This window comes from Hypomesus nipponensis, chromosome 19 (genome assembly GCF_054491055.1).
Source record: "Hypomesus nipponensis isolate SF chromosome 19, ASM5449105v1, whole genome shotgun sequence".
NCBI lineage: Eukaryota > Metazoa > Chordata > Actinopteri > Osmeriformes > Osmeridae > Hypomesus > Hypomesus nipponensis.
Window position 1 is genome coordinate 13,367,306 of NC_140379.1, and position 6,000 is coordinate 13,373,305.

Here is a 6,000-nt window from a genome sequence, read left to right on the forward strand (position 1 = left end):
GTCCCCCTGATGATCCATCACGACATAGCCTAACAGTAATTAGAAAGACTTTGTGCTGCAAAGCAGCGAAAAGCAAGATGGCGGCTGAGGATGTGAGTAAAGGAAGCAGAGATCAAGCAGATCTTGAGACTTAGATGAGTGCAAGACTGTTGCAGATGAAAGATGAACCAATGTATCCACTACATTTTTATCTCAATGGAACTGGTCTTAAACAACAATTTTACATACCAAATTAAATAGATCTTCTTTGCATGTGTCTGTTAGGAACCAGACAACAAAGATTCACTGGAAACTAGGAGACACAGAGAGAGATGTGTGTGTGTGTGTGTGTCAGGTGATTACCACTCAGGGAAGAAGCAGCTATAATCTCGCAATCAGTTAAATTACAGGGTCGTCACATCTCCATTCATGGGATAACCACTGCTCGCACTCATTCTAACCACAGTCAGCGTTGAACCACCCTGCCATTAGACAGTTAAATCACAATAGTGACCACACAATATGTCTATTAGCTCTCACTGGGGTAATGACAACATGATTCATGACTCTACAGTGGGTCTCTTCAGATGTGACCCTGAACAAGATGGCGGCCAGTGATAGTGTCTCTGTTTCATCCCCTCTCTCCTTCTCTCCTTCCCTCAGATCTCTCCATCAAGACGGTGGTGAATCATAGTGTCTGCGCAACCGTTTTACCTTCTCTTCCTTTCCTGCTCTACTTCTCTCCTCATCTCAAATCTCTCTCATTTAGGGATTTCATGTCCTCACTGTGCCTAATGAAATCAGTGGAAGAGGAGAAGCAACAACAGGAAATCAATGAAGAATAAAAAGAAGTGTGTGTGTGTGTTTTCATGAGTGCACATCCGTGTGTTCCTGCCCTGGTGTACACTTTACGATGGGATGTCTGAATTAGTAAGACTCACATCAGTGTGTATGAATTTAACATGCTACAACCCCAGCGTTGTCGCCCCCCTCACTTCACCCCCTCCCCACTTTCTCTCTTTTCTCACTTTGTAATGAGATTTTCAATGTTTCTGTGTCTCCACAGGCAACCTGCACTGACAGCCAAGAGAACAAAAGGAGTCCTAACGCCTATACTTTAGGTAGAGACCCCCCCTCACACACACACACACAGTGGTCTCCACATCTACCCCTTGCAAGCCCCCATCTTGTAGAGGGTTTTTTGAGAGGCTGCACAAAATGAGAAACACTTGGCATGGACCACCCTACCACACAGAAACACACATGCCTGCTATCTGTTAATTCAACATAAACAACAAACCCCACACAGTCACACACAACCACACACACACACACACACACACACATAGCCCTCTTCTCTCTCTGTCTACCTCATGCTTACAAGGGCAACTGCAGAGCTGTCTAGTGCTGAAAAATCTGTCATGGGGGAGACGAGTGAGGAGCAGTGAGCTAGACACATTTGTTAAGCATATACCTGCTTAACATATGCTGTTCTTTTAGTGCCATGGAAATGTAAATATTCATGCCTGTTATGTATTCTTACTAATCACGTCTTTGTCCACTGGATGATTGGTGATGGTCTTGTTTGGAGCCTTAAGAAGCAATGGAATGAATTGTACGGTAAGCCATGGTCAATCTCCAGGTGGAATGAGAGTTGTTTCCATAGAGAAGGTTTATCTGTCTCTAACCGTGCAATCCTTCTCTGTGAGAAGAGAGAGAGAAAACAGAGAGAGAGAGGAGAGATAGAAGGAGAGAGAGAGTCAAAGAATGAGTGAGAAGAGAGAGAGAATCAGAGAGAAGGAGAGAACGAGAAAGAGACCAAGAGATGGTTTCCCCCTCTCCATGCTCTCTGATCACCAGGAGAGACTTTAGTGCTGTGTCCCTCACGGGATAATAAAAGCCTCTGTTTCACCATCACAGACACAAAGTCCTTCACATCACTTTCTAGGTCAGAGTGCTCGATATTCATCCTTCCTAAAACCCATCCTCTTGAGAGCTCCCCCTCCTCCGGGGTGGACGTGTCCTTTGATGGCAGCTTGGCTGACAGCAGGATGGCAGAAGGAGAAAAACCTCTGCAGTGTTCACAGAAACGGTCGACCAAACAGGTGCAAGAAAGCTCCAAACTCAGAGAGACAGACACCTGGCCACAGTGGCCTGTGTGCGTGTGTATCAGGTGAAGTGGTGTGTGTGTGGGTGTAATGTGTGTGTGTCAGGGGGAACAGGTTTGTTTGTGTGTTTTATGTATGCTGTTCTGTGTATGTGTGTGTATATCAACCTGTGTCCTTACACTCTTTATGAATTCATATTAGAAAGTGCGTCTGACCTGTGTGTGTTTGTCATGCACATCCATGTGTGCGTGCGTATCCGTGAAGACAGAGAAACAGGAAGCAGAGTCTCTTTCGTTAGTGGGCCACGCCTCAGTGACTTCCCCATGACAGCAAAGCTGTGACGCACATCACTGGTTGAGGAGGGGAGGGGGGTCTTCTTCTGATGCAGAATGAGGGGTGTATGTGTTGGGTTGGGAAGGGGAGGGGAGGGGGGGTTCACAACTAACATCTGGGATGATGCAAGTCAGCCTGCTCCACCAATCCGCTCCATCCGCTCCCCTGTCACGTTGCCAGTTGCAGGAGGTGGGTCCTTGTGTTCTGCAGCAGCCAATCAGGTGTGGTTCCTCTGATATACAAGCATGCTGCCCTACAATTACTACGGCTTCATTTCGAGGTGGGAGTTGGGGGGGGCGGGGTGTAACAGTACTCTAATAACACATGTGCTCAGTGTTCATGGAAAAAACGTTTTTTGTGTGAACCTTTGAATAAACCTTGACTACACCACCGCACGGCATCGAGGGGAAGGAGGAGGAGAGACAGGAGGTGGAGGGCGAAAACCGGGGGGAGAAGATGGAGGAGGGGAAGAGGGGAAAGGGGGAGGAAAGGGGGGGGCAAGATGAGCCTGAGAGGAGTCATATTTCCTCCTCAGGAGACGACAGAAGGTAACGGCCACCAGGATCTCTTACAACTAAAGTGATTTTATTGTTATTGTTCCAGGACTGATTCTATTGTTAAAGCCTCGATATCCAGACAGCCACGGCAATCAGATCAAATGAGACAGTGTGCCTGAAGCCTTGACTGTGTTATTGCCCCAGTGTAATGAAGCCTCAGTAATAATTAATGACCCACCCGATGTGGTCAGCTGGGGTGGCAGTCTGGTGTAAACAGAGCAAATACACTCATTCACTCACTCATATACACTTTCAGTGACTCATTCCCTCCCTTAGTTATCACTATGGTTTCCTCCAGTTAGTCTTGTGGTCTCATTTGCCATGTGAGACCGTAGGGACAGACATAAGGAAAGTTTTGGGTGTTCTCAAGAGGTGTGTGTTGGACAGGGATGATGATTGCAAGCCCTCCGAAGCCCTTTAGCCCTAAGCCTCAGGCCTGCTTCCCTGCCCAGAGCAGGAAGCTGTGAGTGGAGACCAAGCGGGTTTATGGTGCTCTTGTGGACCCTGGTTGTGCCCCAATGCTCCATCAGTCATCAAAAATAGATTTGGTCCTTCCATCCAACCCCTCCCCCTTCCCCCTGGTTCCCCTGGGAACCCTGCAACACCTGCCCCCCATCCTGAGAGGAGCATTCATCCAGAAGACGCTGAGCATATGCACATACACACACACACACACACACACAAATCATTATTTTCGTCTCATATTCCCTTATGTTCAGGCTGGGCAAAGCAGGAAATGGAAGCCAAGTTAGAATATGAATTGATGGGTGAACAGAGTCACGGGTCACGGCACTCACTTGCCGTGGGATGAGAACCATGACCGTTCTGGCTGGTTGGCTGTGAGAGCATATCATTGAAGGGGGCTGGTGACACGTTTATTGAGCCTGTCAAATTAACAAAAGCAATGGGCTGAGGAAAAGACTAGGGGTGTAATCGCTGCATGTCTGCGCCAACACACACTCCCTTCCGATCCCTCCTCTCTACATTCCTCCCTCTCCTCCCTCTCTTCCCTCTCTTCTCTCCCTCCTGTCCTCTAAGCTTGTTTAACCTCTACAGATACAGACGGTCCACATCAATCAACCAGGAGGTTTCCATGCACACCCCTGTTGGTGTGGCAACCTGGTGTACCAGGAATATCACCTGGCAGAAGATCCCATCCTCCTGGGGATCCCAGTGAGACTCTTTCTCATTCCTGCTGTCTCGTAAAGAATGAAACCCATGGAAAGAAAAACAAAACCATTTCCTGTTTGCCAAAGAAACAGGAAGCTCTCTTCACACGGGTGCAGCCTCACCCATGTCCATTGTTAGAGAATATAGATTCATTAGATCATCTCAGGCTTTGTTACAGTATTGTTGGACAGACAGACAGACAGACAGACAGAAATGCAGAGAGATAGATATATATTCTAGATAGATATGTAGTTAGGTAAAAATGCAGATGGATATCTACTCCACTCTTGCACATCTATGCAATAAGAGGGGTGCAATCCTTTACAAATGTACGTTCACAACATTTCTTAAATCAATCAGGTCCAGATAGATGTGTTCTGACAGCACTTCCTGGCCTCACCCAGCTCTCATCGGGTGTTAAAACAGTATCGAGCAGGGCCACAGATAAATTTCATTTGAAGGTAGCAGTTCAGATCTCTCCAGGGCAACAGTCAGCAAGCGAGGCCAGATGTGCGTTGACATCTGTGGAAAACTGTTGGAATAGGTTTCCTTTTACAATTCAGAGTTAGAATACGCCTTCTACTTTGCAATCTAATCAATGGGAGAAGGGGGGCTAACAAGCTGCCAAGTTTCGCTCAAACAAAGGTTAGGGTTAAAAAACTAAATGGGAATGGAACAAGGCTGGTATTTGCAGCAGTGGAAAACCTGCATGTGTGTTTTCCAGTGATGAGGAAGACATGTCATGAAAGGTAACACATTCATCTGAGTGCTTGTCTGAGTGCTTGTCTGTGCTGAGGTTTTAATTATCAGGTGAAGAGTAGACAGGTTTGCTCATTCAATTGGCCTGACTTTATGACCAAGCTCCTCCACATCCTTGTACAGCCATGTGCAGAGTTCCAACAGAGCCTGTCATACCAGGTTCAGCCCTGATCTGAAGGTCAAACATGATCTGCAAAAACATAAGTCATGTGCTACAAAGCCAGTCTGTGTGGAATTTAAAAGGATCATGAGTGCTATCTATCCAGACTAGAGTTGTACTTGACACCTGTTTCCAAGAGCCAATAAAATCTACATAGCGTCATTTTTGGAAGACTGACTCCAGGCAATAAGATGATATTAAAATAACGTAATACTAATAAATACTGTCTCTAGTCTTCTAATAGAAAGTATATCTTTATCTATAGGTTCACTCTGTGGTCTCTACAATAGGAAAGCACTGTGGATGTATAGTGTGTGTGTGTGTGTGTGTTTGTGTGTGTGTGTGTGTGTGTGTGTAGGGAGGAGAGAGGGGGGGGGGGCTGGGGGAGGCGGGGTAAGGGGTCCTTTGGTACTACGTCTGAATTAGGCAGCTTCTCCAAATAGCCCAGTAAGTGCTTCCCCACCCTCCCCATCTCCATTAAGAGGTTAGAACTGTCAATAGGTCTGCCTGGGCGCTGGGGACCGGCTGCATTGATCCCCCAATCCGAGGTGAAAGGAGGATAGGCGGACGGAGAAGGAGGATGGAGGAGAGAAGGATAGCGAGGGAGGAAAGAGGGAATAAGGGTGGACAGGAGGTTGAGGGAAAAGAGAGGAGAGCCGGAGGAGGAAGGAGTGATATGGAGTCTCTAGAACACATTCTCTTCTCTATCGACAGCTTCATGTTAGACAGCCAATGTTGGATTTCATTTGTAGGGAACTTGCTATTATATTTAAAATAAATGTGATTATGTAATCACAAACATATGCATATATGAATAATAATGTTAGAGACGGGACTGTGATTCTTCCTCACAAACAACAACAAGACAAGTGCTCTGTTTGTTTGTCTTTTTTATGAAAAAAGGATATATATAGAGCATTTCATTTTGACATCA